This window comes from Ictidomys tridecemlineatus, chromosome 9 (assembly GCF_052094955.1).
Source record: "Ictidomys tridecemlineatus isolate mIctTri1 chromosome 9, mIctTri1.hap1, whole genome shotgun sequence".
Classification (NCBI taxonomy): Eukaryota; Metazoa; Chordata; class Mammalia; order Rodentia; family Sciuridae; genus Ictidomys; species Ictidomys tridecemlineatus.
In genome coordinates this window covers 28938165-28951480 of record NC_135485.1, presented here as the reverse complement: position 1 = coordinate 28951480, position 13316 = coordinate 28938165, and the positions used below count along the sequence as shown (strand labels likewise).

The 13316-nt window shown below is 46.6% G+C and overlaps 1 long non-coding RNA gene across 1 annotated transcript; it reads left to right on the top strand.

Moving 5' to 3' along the window:
- Nucleotides 1–5907: 5907 nt before the first annotated feature.
- On the top strand, nucleotides 5908–11399 carry LOC144366648 (uncharacterized). Its single transcript, XR_013425751.1, has 2 exons — nucleotides 5908–6628; nucleotides 7209–11399. It is a non-coding gene; the product is annotated as an uncharacterized LOC144366648 (long non-coding RNA).
- Nucleotides 11400–13316: the final 1917 nt, after the last annotated feature.

Genomic DNA, 13316 nt, shown 5'->3' with positions numbered 1-13316 from the left:
CCCTCCACCACTATGGTGTTCTGCCTCATTTTGAGCCCTGAGGAATGGAGTCTATTGTCTATGGACTGAAACCACTGAAACTGTGAGCCCCCAAATAAACTATTCCTCCTCTATAATTGTTCTGGTCAGGTCATTTAGTCACAACAGTGAAAAAACTGACTAAAATAGAAATCGGTACCAGAAGTGGGGCTGTTACTATGACTAATCTGACTATGTGGTTCAGAAGCTTTTGGAACTTTTTGGAATTGGTGGGAGGAATTTTGAAATTCTTAGCAGTACAAGCTGGAAATGGTTTAGATTATAAACAGAGCTTAATGGCAGATTCTAATAGGAACTCAGAAGACTGGAATACCAATAGTACCATGGATAGTAAAGATAGGGCTCAAGAGGGTTCAGAAAAGGGGGGCTCTATTGGAATGTTATGTTCTGGCTGAGACACTATCTGCATTTTGCCTGTGTCCTGAGTCTTTCTGTGAGTCTGTTTTTAAAAGCAAAGAACTTCTTAATCTGGCAGAAGAAATTTCTAGGCAGCATAAGACTCAGGTGGTGACATGAGTATTGCTGGCATCTTTTAGTCAAACATATTCTGATAATCAGGAACAGAAAGCAGAGAAGAAAGATTTGAAAAACTTGGACTTGAAAGATGAGAGTAAAACTAGGGCTAAGAAAGTTGCACTTGTTAAAGACATTACCTCCACTAAAGAAATGCTAAAAGACTTTGCCCAAAGACAATAAGAAAGATGGCTTGAGGGAATTTTAGGAATTTCTAGATCATATCATCTAAGACTCAAGGAAGTAAAAGTAAGATTTCTCTTGAGAAGAAACCAGTGGGACACCCTTATTTCACAAGGGTGTCTAGAAGTTTTTTCAACATGCTCAGCTATCCAGTCCCTGGAGGCTTGGCTACTGCTGGAGATGACAACAGACCTTGGCATCAAGCACATGTTGCTGGTTCTGCAGGAATGCAGGATGCTGTAGTTAGGGGGTCATGGAGGCTTCTACCAAGATGTCAAAGGAAGGCCTAGGAGGCCAGGCAAAGTGCAGAAGGGTCAGAGTCCCTGTGGGCAACCCCTGAAAGAGTGATACATGGAAATGTGAGAAGGAAGCCAAAGCTGTAGTGGATACCCCCCAAGATTGAGAAATGCCAATACAGTGGAATGTCCATTGAGAAGGCTGCAGGAATGGAGTTGAGACAAGCCAACAGAAACACCACAGGATGGAGCTACACAACCAATGGGGCCACAGGGGCGGAGCTACACAAGCCCTTTGGACAGAACATCGTGATACCATGTGCCCCAGATGCCAGATGTGGAGCTATAGGACTTGTTTGCCCAGCTGGATTTTAGTCTTGCTTTGGTCCCATCACCTCTTTCAATGCCCCTATTTTTATGAATGGAAACGTTTACTCTGTACTTTCACAAAGTAAACATTTACTTGTAGTTTATTTGTAAACTTCTTCTGATTTTTACAGTAACTCACAATGCAAGTTTGCTCTAGTTTCAGAGGAGTCTTTGGACTTGAACTTTTGGGCAGTCCTTGTACTGTTGAGACTATGGGGACTCTGGGAAATGAAATAAATGTATCTTGCATTGTGAGATTGTCATGAGATTTAGGGGGCCAGGGGAAGAACGTTAATGGTTTTAGATATTAGGTGTCCCCTAAAAGCTCACATGTGAGACAATGTAAGAAGGTTCAGAGGAGAAATGACTGGGTTATAAGAGCCTTAACTCAATCAATGAATCAATCCCCTCATAGGGTTGACTGAGAGGTAACTGAAGGCAGATAGGATAGGATGTGGCTGGGGGAGGTGGGTCATTGGGAGTGTGCCTTTGGGGTACCTCTTTTGTATCTAGCAAGTGGAGTCTCTCTCTGCCTCCAGATCATCATGTGAGCCACTTCCTGCTGCCACTGTCTTCTGCCCCATCTGAAGCCCCAAGGAATGGAGCTGGCTGTCTATGGTTTGAGACAACTGAAATCGTGAGTCCTCAGATAAACTTTTCCTCCTCTACAATTGTTCTGGTCAGGTCTTTAGTCACAGCAGTGAAAAGCTGACTAAGACATGACCTATGTTGAATATTTAAAGAAAAACTCTTAGGGAACCACTTTATGTTTAGTATTGCCATATGGTTGGAAACATTAACTGGGAAAACTTAGTTTCAAGAGCTTTAGTTTATATGTGTTTATTTGTTATTAATACATATTTTATAGACATATAAGGGCACATTATTTAATGATCATATTTAGAAGAAAATATTATTCTATTATACTATAGTATGTTACATCATTCTAAATAAAACTTTCAAGGTGAAATTAATCCAGAATGTCCAAATGTTTTCAAAAAAAAAATATATATATATATATACATATATATATATATATATTTAACTCTACTCAGAACCCTGATAATGTACAAAAAAAAAGCTCTGTGTTTCGCATCAAGTCAGCCTACCGAAATGTTTAGTTGAAGTCAATTCAACTAAAACATGTGCAGAACAGGGAGCAGGGAGGGAGCCTGGGGGCACTGTGTAAAATCCTCTGGGCTGGTTAACAGCTACAGGGTTTGGGGAAGGAGGTTGCTCCCCACCCCTGAGTCTCAGTTGCAGGACCTGTGGAATGAAGGCCTTGAGATGGAAGACCCCCTAGGTTTCCCTTCCAGCACTCTATCCGTGGTGTGTCTGGCTCCCAAGGACCCATGAAGCATTCATGATCGCTGCTAGGCACCTCCAGACCCAGGCTCGTCTCTCCTCCTCTCTTCTAGACTTCTCACGTGCAGTGAACATGGAATTGTTTGTGTCCATGACTTCTGGCAAACATATATGTTCCAAGGGCTAATACCAGTGACCTATAAAGGAGAGGCAGGCACCAGAGAGGACCAGATGGCTCCACTGTTGTAGGCAGGACCAAACATCATGCCACTGGGGAAGAGCACCGTGGAGAAGCCTCCGCACTGGAAGAGCCTTCCTAGACTGACTCTCACACTGTCATCCTTCAGGGAGGACCAACATCAATGGCTGTGACTAGGAGTAACAACCCCTCTTATCCTCCAGGCTCAGGGACAGAACAGCCTCCAGGGTTCAGAATGGAACCCCAGGACTCCAGCAGCAAAATGCACAGAGCCCTGTGAGAGTTCATAGCAGTGGGTCATTCCTGGGTTGAACTAGCCCTAGTTGGGCGTCTTTCTACCCAGGAAGGTTTGGGATGAAGGCATAGAGAAGGCATAGCTTCCCCCAACCTAAGAAAATCCAAGCCCAGAAATGAGGTCCTTACACATAGCCATTAGTGGTTCCTCGATTCTGTAGCAAAGCACAGAGTCTGTACAATCATCAGAGAGAAGACTGTGGAGTGCCTACATGTTTTCTTATGTCTGATTCCTGTATCTTGCCTCCTGGGCCAATTAGGAAGTAGTTGTCTTCTGCTCCAAGCCCACCCTTCCCTGCTGTTTTATGATGCTCATCATAGGTCCCTGCAAACTACATTTCTGCTTTGCCACATGGAAGTAGGTTAGGCTCTGCCAATAGGAAGTCTTGAGGGAGGCCAGGAGGAGGAGGAAGAAGAGACTTGCTCCTTCCTGCCTGCTTCCTGTTCCTGTGAGCATCACCCAGCAATGCTTCGTCACCTCTGCAGGGACACTTCCTTCCCACTGTGAAACCCTGCACCTCTGAGTGGCCCCAGGCTTCCCAGGGGGTAGGCTTCAGGGTCCTTGCTGCACAGACAATAGCTCCAGCAAGCAGCAGCCACTCCACAAAGCTCAAGTTTCAGTTCCACTGGGTGCATCAAAGCTAAGTTTCTAAGTTTTGATCATCGCACCTCTTCCCCCTTGCTTCCTCAGCCCAGGGGGTAGGAGCTCTTCCCGTAGCTGCTACCCCCTCGATGCCTTGAAGACCTCTCTTTACACCCTTTCAGGTACCTAATGAACAGCTTAATAGAAGAGGTCTTGCTTCAACCTCTGGATAAGACCCTGAACGAGAAACATCCGTGTCCCATGCAAGGGGCAGTACCAACAAGTGGACACTGGATATGAGCTCTGGAGGTGCCCAGACCTGGATGTGAATTCTGCCTCTGGTAAACTGCCAGCTCTCTGACTCTGAACAGCCTCCTCATTCCTTCCAGCCTCAGTTGGCTGGTGGTAGGATGGGGTTTCCAGCTGTCGTAAAGTAGCTATAGTGCTTGTGACATCTGGCATGCTCTGCAATAAGAGCCATCAGAATGACCAGATGGCCAGCTCTGAGGCATGACCAGACCTTGGCTATTTCCAGCAAGGTGTATTATAGATGTGTTTATAGAATACAAATTCATCCAGGATCTGTTGAATGGGGAGAAATACTTAAAATAATCATGGCTCACTGAAGTAATCACCTTTACTGATCTAACATGAATCCCTCTGTGGGGTCAGGTTCAGAATATAAGTGACAGTTTAAAACATCTTGTTATGACGTTGCTTTAGATTGAGCAGTAAGGAGTGTACCTTGACGGTAGGACAAAGAAAATCTGTGTCATTCATTTTTCTGCCACCCTGGCACACTTCTTTGGAACTGCAGGATGGGAGGAGGGAACTCACCCAATCTTCCCAAATGGAGTCATAGTTAGTAGGTGCATAACACACGATGGCTCTTCCCAGCTAGAAAGTGGACGCTAGTTTGGTTTTGTGTCTCTCGGGACCCTTCATGAAGACAAGAGATTTCACCTACTCCCAGACAATGGGTGACAACCCTCCTGAGAGTTGAGTTCAGAATTCTGATGCAGGCCCTGAAGATGAACAAGGTCCCAAAGGAGTGTCCTGTGCCTTGTCAAGCCAAGGTGGATGGAAGTTGTTCTGACAAGGAGAGAACAAAGCCTGTATTCTTCTGAGCTCAACAGACAGGCAGACACTCTATCTGATAATGGCTGTGTACATGGAGGAGGAAGGAAGGAGGCAGGGCCTTCTTGCTGCACGTTTAGGGTCATGCAGGGCTTGGCCTGATAAAGGTGTTTGTGTGAATCTGGAAGGCGGACACTCCAGGCCAGGACTAGGGTGGGGTGTGCAGGGACTCCGCTCATCCCGGAGCATTTCCTCATCACCAAGCCTACAACATTGACAGAGAAGAAGGAAAGAGCTACACAAAACCCCAAATCATTCATTTTTCTGAGCAAACAAACCACAAACCGTACCCTAGCCATGGAGATAGGCTTGAAAGAACCAGCGCTCCCTGTCACGGGGTGGCCCTGATCACCTCGAGGTAGCTGCCATTTCCTGCAGTCGGGTGTGACTCCCAGAAACAGGAGAAAAGACCCCAGAGGAGCCTGAGGAGGAACCGTCCCGTGTTCAGAAGCCTTTTCTGGTCTCTTCCTACTTGTTCGGGGGCCCCAGAGCCACATCCTCCCTCAAGCCTTTCCAAAGCTCCCACTCTTCTCCTGTGCCCATGAAGAGCTGCTGCCGGGCATCACAGGGCGCTGGAGCCCATTCCAGGCTGGGAGCAGCCACCATCTCTGTGCTCCTGGAGGAAACACCTGCTCCCCTGCATGAAAGAAGGAGGAGGAGAGGATGGGAGTCCTGGGGGCAGGAGAGAGAAAGAGAAGGAAGGAGGGATGAAGGGAGGAAAAAGCGCAGCCGGGGAGGGAAGGGGTGAAGAAAAGAAGTCAGCAGGAAAGAGACGGAAAAGGTCAGGAAGAAAGGTCAAGAGAAAGTCCCTGAGCAACAGAGGTCAGGCTGTGAGGCCAGCCTTCTGCAGACTGCGCTGGGTGGAATAAGGGCATCCTTCCTCTGGTTAATCATTCCCCTGGTTGGAGGTGGAGTGTGTGAACCAACAAGCTCCTGGGGAATCGAGTCTGGGAAACCAGAGAGGAGCCAAGGCTTTGCCCCTGTCCTGAGCATGCCTCGGGCTGGGGTGTGTCCTACACCCACACGGTGCTCCTGAGCTTCCAGCCAGAATTTCCCCTGGGCCCCGCCACACAGCTGGTGGTGGGTCACTAGGACCCCAGGTTAGGACACGGTCCCTACAGGCAGCACACTCAGAGGGCCAGGGCCAAGGCCAAGGCCAGGGCCAGAGGTCAAGCCCTGCCCAGCATAAGGCACCAGTGAGAGGAGGCCTTCACCAGGGAGATCAAAGCCAAGCATCACAGAGCAGAGCGGGTGGAACCATCAGCTGATGAACATGCCCCAGGCAAGGTCAAGGACAGCTGGCCCAGGGCCAGGAGAGGCACAGAGGCCTGCGTGCCCTTTGAGTCGAGTCTGCATATCCTCTGAGCCGTACCAGCCCAGCCAGACCTCGGCTGGGCGTTAGCTATCTGGGGGCACTCGATTTGTGCTCTGTGCCCAGTCATTTTGTTACCTTGTGGTTTCTTTCCTTCCTTGGCTCCCTATCACACTGATTTTGCAAGATGTTGATTCTTTCTCAGCTGAATTGAGATATAAAGTGTAAGCTTACCTCTTAGCCAGGAAAGCCAAGGCAGGAAAAAACCCCCACTCCTGGTCTCATCCCACTCCTCCATTCTTGCTGGCATTGGGCGGAGGGGCTGGAGGATCGTATCGTCTTTGGAGTCAGATGAACATCTTTCAGTAAAAGCTGGTGTGACCTGAGACAAGGTGACCCCTCTGGGCCTGAATGAGGATAGTCATCTCCAGCTCACAGACCTGTAGGATAAAGATCAGGTAAGTTAAGAGGCTTATGGCAGAAACTCCTAGATGTCTAGCTAAATCTCTCTCTTCTCTTCCCCTCTCCCCACAGTAAACAATTTGGGCACATGGCAGCCTGAAATACAGACTAGATTTCTGAGTATTTTTATAGCTACTTGTTTCATTTCATTAAATGCTGGCCAATGGATTATACAAATAAATACTATGATCAACTTGTAAGGATAGCCCTTAAATTAAGAAAGGAATACCTCTTACAACTAGGTTTTTCCTTGCTGGTTAGAATGTGGAAGCAACAGCTGGAGCTCAAGCTGCCATGTTGTTCCAGGAGGCAGCACACAAAAGATGGCAGAAGAACAAGAAGAAAGAATTCTGGGCTCCTGTGGACTATCACGGAGCTGTCCTACAGCCTTCATGCCTGCCTGGTATTTCTTATAAAAGAAAAAAATGAACTTCTAACCTCCAAAAAATTTCATTTTGAGGGGAGTTTTCTGTTGCTCACTGCTGAACTTAAATCTAACCAGAGCTGTGTAATTGTGTTTAGTGCAATGCAGGTAAGATCTTGTAGTCTATTTATTAGCTTGTTTTTACTTTTTAGAAAATACATTCTAAGAATATAAAAAGGGCAAACCTAAAGCAGAAGAGCCAAGAGTGAATACTGGTCACCCCTTCCCATCCTTGGTGCCGTCCCAGGCCGTGAGAGTGGAACAAGAAAAGGCCTTTGCCAGGTAGAGGATACGGGCCTCACGGGCAGGAGGGAGACATCAGCCTCTTGGCCTCACTAAGTGCCTCTGATGAGCCTCTCCTGCAAGGGGCAATAAGATCTGGAGAAAGGAAAAGAAGAACAAGAAGAGCTGCCAAGAATCACAAAGGCTTGGGAGGCAGGATTTGCTTCCTGGCTTTTCCATCTATTTGCTGTGTGACTTTGGGCTAGTCACCAAACCTTTCTGAGTGACAGCCTCTTCATGTTAAAATGGAACATAAGAGAATATCCGTCGGTGTTATTGTAATACATAAACAACATGTCCGTCAAGTGCTGCCCCTAGTGCCTGGCACATCATAAGTACTGGATACATCTTCAGAAATGAAACCTCCCTCAGGCCTCACACAGACCCATTTGCTAACTGTCCAGCTTTTTCCCTGGGCCATGCCTTTGGCTCAGAAGGTCTCTACCTAGGGCTCCATCCTCCTTTCTCTTTGTCCCCATCTTTTGCAAACTTTGGGGGTGGCTTTAGTCCCTCCTGGCTGTCAGCCCTGGGTGATCTCTCTCCTTCTCCTCTGAACTGTGCCAGCATTTGATATCCAACTGCTCATTAACATTTACTGACTTGTATTGGTATTTCAGGTGGAAGGCATGTCTTATCTTGTCCACCATACCGTATGCTCCACCAGGGCGTGGATTGTACCTTTTCCACTTTTTTTATCCCCTCAGCCCTGAGTTCAGTCCTTGGAGAATACTCGCTGAACAAGTAACCACACCCAATTCCCCAGAGCCCCTGACAAAGTTCCTTTTCAGAACCCTTGGGAACCTATTGCTTTTCTACGTTCCCCAGAGTTGGAAGCACTTTGATGATGGTGCCTTCCCATAATTCCCTGGGAACGTGTTAATTCCTCACAGCATCCTACTTGGTTCCAGGAGCACAGATGGCTTTGCTCACCTTGGTCAGCCATTGGGCATGAGGGCAGAATATGGGACCCAAGAATCTGCATATTGACCACAATGCCAGGTGATTTTGATGCAAGAGGCGGTTCTATGCTAATCTTTACACTTTGAGAAACACCACTTTAGGAGAGAGGATGTGCCATTCTCCTCCTGCTTGCAATATTCCTACCTTAGACGGGGCGCTAATAAATACCGCGCTCGTGAACCGCATTTCAGTGTAGCCAGAGCAATAACTGAAAAATCATTAGAGATCCTGTGATCCGGGAGACGCAGGAGGCTGAGGGCTTACACTAACTGGTGGATCAAAATGGGATTTTTTTTTTTTTTCTTTTGGCGGGAGATGGGTCAGGTTCTGGAAATGCTCCCAGATTACAGAAGAGAGAAGTACATGGGCCACCAGCTGTTCTGGGAGAGTGACTCACCCGTCCATGTGGCAGTAACCAAGGATGGTGGAATGACTCCCAGGGCCATGGGGGTGGTGGAGGTGGCGGGTGTGGTTAGAAAGCACAGTGCACTGAGTGGAGTTGTGCATTCCAGGGGGTTGGGACCTCCTGCATAGATGCTGATCTGTGCTGTCAGTCACTGCGGTGTCCCTTGAAGGAGGGAGAGGGAGGGGCCAAATGAACCACAGAGGCACTATTTAGTCATGGTATGAAAAGCCCTGTGTTCACAAAGTCTGGACTCGCCCTTGCCTCCTCTTCTTCCTCATCCCTAAACCTGGTCGATTCTACCTCTTAAATGCCCTCTTGGAGTCCCCTTTCCACAACCCATGACATATTAGACGTCTTTCCCTTTCCACATTCCCACCTCCATGAGCTGAGCTTCAGGCCCCATCTTCTCTCACTTGGACCCAATAGGTTCTTGAACTTCATGGCCCTGCTTTCTGTCTCTCTCCCTGCAATTCATCCCCTGTGTGACCATCACTGTGTCCTCTCCAAAGATGCAATGCTATTCCCTTCTTTAAAATCTGCCACCCATGACTGAGTGGTTCTTAAACTTCACTGTGCACCAGAGTCATCTGGAGGGTTTGTTCCAACTCGGGACACTGGGCCCCATCTCGAATGCTCTTTACTTTCCCATATTTTCCTCCTTCACCTGCCAAATTCCTTGGTGAAGACCTATGTCTCCTCCAGCACCCCACAATCATCACCACCAATACACACTGGGTGTTGACTATTGAGTCCTCACAGAGGAAAAGCAGGACATGAGTCCCATGATTCTCCCAATATCATATAGATCATCAAACTGGGGCTCAGATAGGCTGGAAAACTTGCCCAATCTAGTAAATATTAGAGCCAGGATTCAGTCCTGACCTGAGTACCTGGGCCGCTACACCTGTACCTACCGCCTGGTCCAGGTGGAGTGAACCTTCCCTCCTCCATGATGTCCAAACTCTCCCTGCTGTCACTTACAGATATAAACCACATACAATAGAATGTGAGGTCTCCTGTACACAATGAGAGTATCCAAGGTCTTAATCTTTGTTTCCTGTGCCTAGCACATAGATGGCACTAAATCGATGATAACTGAAAATCAACCACTTGAGCTACAGTGTTTGCAAATGTAAAGTAAGAAACATTCCAGAGATTATTTAAATTCTTTATAATATGCCAACACAAGATATAGGTATATTGGGACTACACAGGTATCTCTGTGATGATAGAGATGATATGCAGGAACCATTTTATGAAGAGGGAAATCCTGTGAAGGATGGAGATCCACAGATTATTACCATCTATAGCCATTTTGTCCATTATTTCTGGAATCTTGGCTACTCTGCTTATATTATTTCTTTTTTAACTTATTCACGCTGAGAGGAATTTTTACCCTCCAAATAGAATGAAGACAGAGATGTTTTACAGGAAACTTGGTTACTATTTTTTTTTTACTGGTCTAGAAAAATACCCCAGGAAGTCAGCATTTAAAAAAAAAGATAGATAGATAGATACATACATACATACATTCATACATAGATCTCACAGGAGCAGGCACATTAGAGAACAAATCTCATATGTATCTGGAAACAAGATCAATTTTTTTCTGCAAAAAAAACAAAAACAAAAACAAAAAACCCAAAAACAAAAAACACACACCATCCAATAGAGAAAACCAATTGTCCTCTCTGTGTGAATCCAAAGTACAGGCAAACATCAGCTTCTGCTGCTTCTGTCTTTCCTTGAGAACACTGTCGCCAACTAGCCCTCAGGGTATCTCTGAAGCTTTTCTTTCTCAGGCTAAAAGACTAAAGCTTTGGTCCACAAAGGAAAACTGTAAGGCAGCTACACCCCAGAGCAAAGGTGACCTGCCAGCCGGGCAAGCTGCCCCTGGGCTCCAGCAAGCTCCCTAGCTCCTCCCCAGGCTCCCTCCAGGCTTAGGGTCATGCAATGCCCGAAGGTACTTATTTTTCTTCCTTTGGACTTCAAAGCCCTTGTCAAAACTCTGCAGAAGTTAGCAGGCTCTGTCAATGTGAGCAGCTCATAGAGGCACCCCACAGCCAAGCCAGCTACCTGCACTGTTAGAGAAGCCAGACAGTGAAAGAAAAAAGAAAAGTGACAAACATCTTTCCCATGCACAGTTTACATTCCAACTGTCTTGCTCTGGACTGTGCAAAACCTGCCTTCTCAAACAGGTTGTGGGCAGAGGTCCTGGGATACTTGGATCCAGGATGGCCCACTGACCGGCCTCTGCATTCTCTCTCCTCCACAGAGGCAGGAGGCCAGGAGGCCTGGATCCTTCCTGGGCAGCCATGTGGAAGCTTTTACTTCCTCTGATCCAGTAGACATGTGTAATCTTTTTCTACAACTCCCCAAGGCTGTTTTTTCCCACTCTACAAATCTGTAAGCATGAATCTTTTTTGGAGAAGCCTGCAGTCATAAGCCATAGGTTCTAAGCATTCTGGCAGGGGAAAAAAAAAAAAAAAAGTTTTTCAACGTGGGCCTGGTAAGGACACATGGTCTCACATGGTCTCAGACATTTCCTGCCCGGGTTGCTGCTTTCCTCCTCTTGCACACGTTCTCCCCCTACTGCCTGATGCTGGAAGTGCACCTGTGCGTCCAAGGCTGCAAGGACCTTCCCAGCCTGGCCTTGGGAGATTCATGTAGAAAGACTCCGGAGGAGTTGCCAAAAGATGAAATAATGGATCCCTAGGAATTCTTTACGACTCTGCTGAAGGACCAAGCTAAGTCTTTTTTTTTTTTTAACATTTCAGGAATAAACTCTGTGATAAAGACTGACTGAATAAATAAATCCCCCCCTGAATAGAATTTTACCCAATAAAAAATGTAGGCTTCCCTGAAGGGCTAAATGGATGAAAAGACTGTTAGGTTTAGATGTACAACCAGAAACCCAAATCCGGGTTCTGCTGCTTTATTTGCCTTGACACCTGTTTAGGCTTTTTAAGCCTCAGTTTCTTCATCTGTAATTTGGGCATAATGATTCTGCATGTCTCACAGTGATGTGGAAAGTAAATGAAAGCATGTGGATGTAGTCGTGTTTTGTGACATGAGAATTTCTGTAAGCTGCTTCCCTTCCACACACACACACACACACACACACACACACACTTTACACACCCCTTTTCCATACATCTCTGTGGAAATGGTAGTCAGGCAACCTAACCCCCCAAAAAAGGAAGTAAGGCAAGGAAAGCTCAGTCACAAACAGGAAGTAACAAAAATGCCACCAGAAAATGTTGTCTCCGGCAAAAGAAAAAAAGAAACAAAACAGTTCTTTTTTTTTTTTTTTTTTTTTTTTGAAGATCAAATTAGCTTTAGTTAATGATTTGGGGTACTGCCCCCCTGCTCTGGCCCTCAGAAGGGGTATTTTAGAGGTGATTAGGTAATTCTTGACCTATATTTGACCTCCCAGATGGGAATTCTCACTGTGCATTTTGGGAGCCTGTAGTTGGTAGGTTCTGTCTGTTTAAATGCAGGGCTCTCCGCCTTTTCCCCTGCGGCAGTGGGCGGGGCCGGGCTGCCGGGGGAGGGGCCGCCTGCCCTCGCCTTCGCCCCGGGAGCCGCCCGCCGCCGCCCGCTCCCCTGGATGCCTGCTCCCTTCCTGGCGCTGCAACTTGCCACATGGTGACTTGGCTGCTCCGGGGAGTGGAAGAAAGGCACTCCAGCGACGGGGCTGCACGGTTCTGGGGATCTTGTCAAAATGCTTCCAAGAGAAAAAAAAATCCTGGATATTTTTTAAGGGAAGGGGAAAGAAAAGGGAGAAACATACCCACAAGACCGGGACGCCGAGAGGAGGCTTACTCTGTTTTTCTTTTCTCATTCTTGAAACCTCTTTCAAAAATCTACAAGTTCCTGCACTTCTCCCCTTAGTCTAGGATCCCCCAACCCTGGTAGAGTGCAGGGTTCGAGTGAGAGCTGGAAAGTAAGGGGACCTCCGTCCTTTGAGTGACCCAGCCCATGGATTGTGCCACAGAAACAAATACAAATATTCGTCAGGGTGATCATGCCCCCAGTTAGGCCCCCTAGGCTTTGCAACCGCCCATGCGCGATTGAAAACTACCCCAGAAGGATGGTAATGGTGATTCCCAAGGGTTTTCACTTTTGAGCCTGAGGAATCCGAAGCCACTCGGCTGCTTCCCTTGGAAGCCGGGCCCAAGAGATCAAGGTCTGCATGCTACTGCAGCCATGGGTGCTCATTACGTCTCCATTACCAACAGGTTCTACAGGCTCTTGTTCATGCTAAACAAACTGTCACCATTTTTAAACATAGGGTAACCTAAGCATTTAAAATAAGATGATTTTTACAAATTACACGGGGAGTGTTTCCTATGCAAAAATTGTACTCTGGGGCCCTTTCCAATAGATAGTACTTCTTAAATTAAAATTTTATTTTTAATGGGTAATTAATTTACATGATTCAAGGCAAAATTCTAAAACATAGTATACCTGAGAAATCTTGCCAACACCTCTCTCCCTTCATCTGATTTCTCCACTTCCAGCTCTCCTTTGCTGGTAACTTTTTATTTTATATATGCACATATTTTATATATATATATATACATATATATACATATATATATACACACAC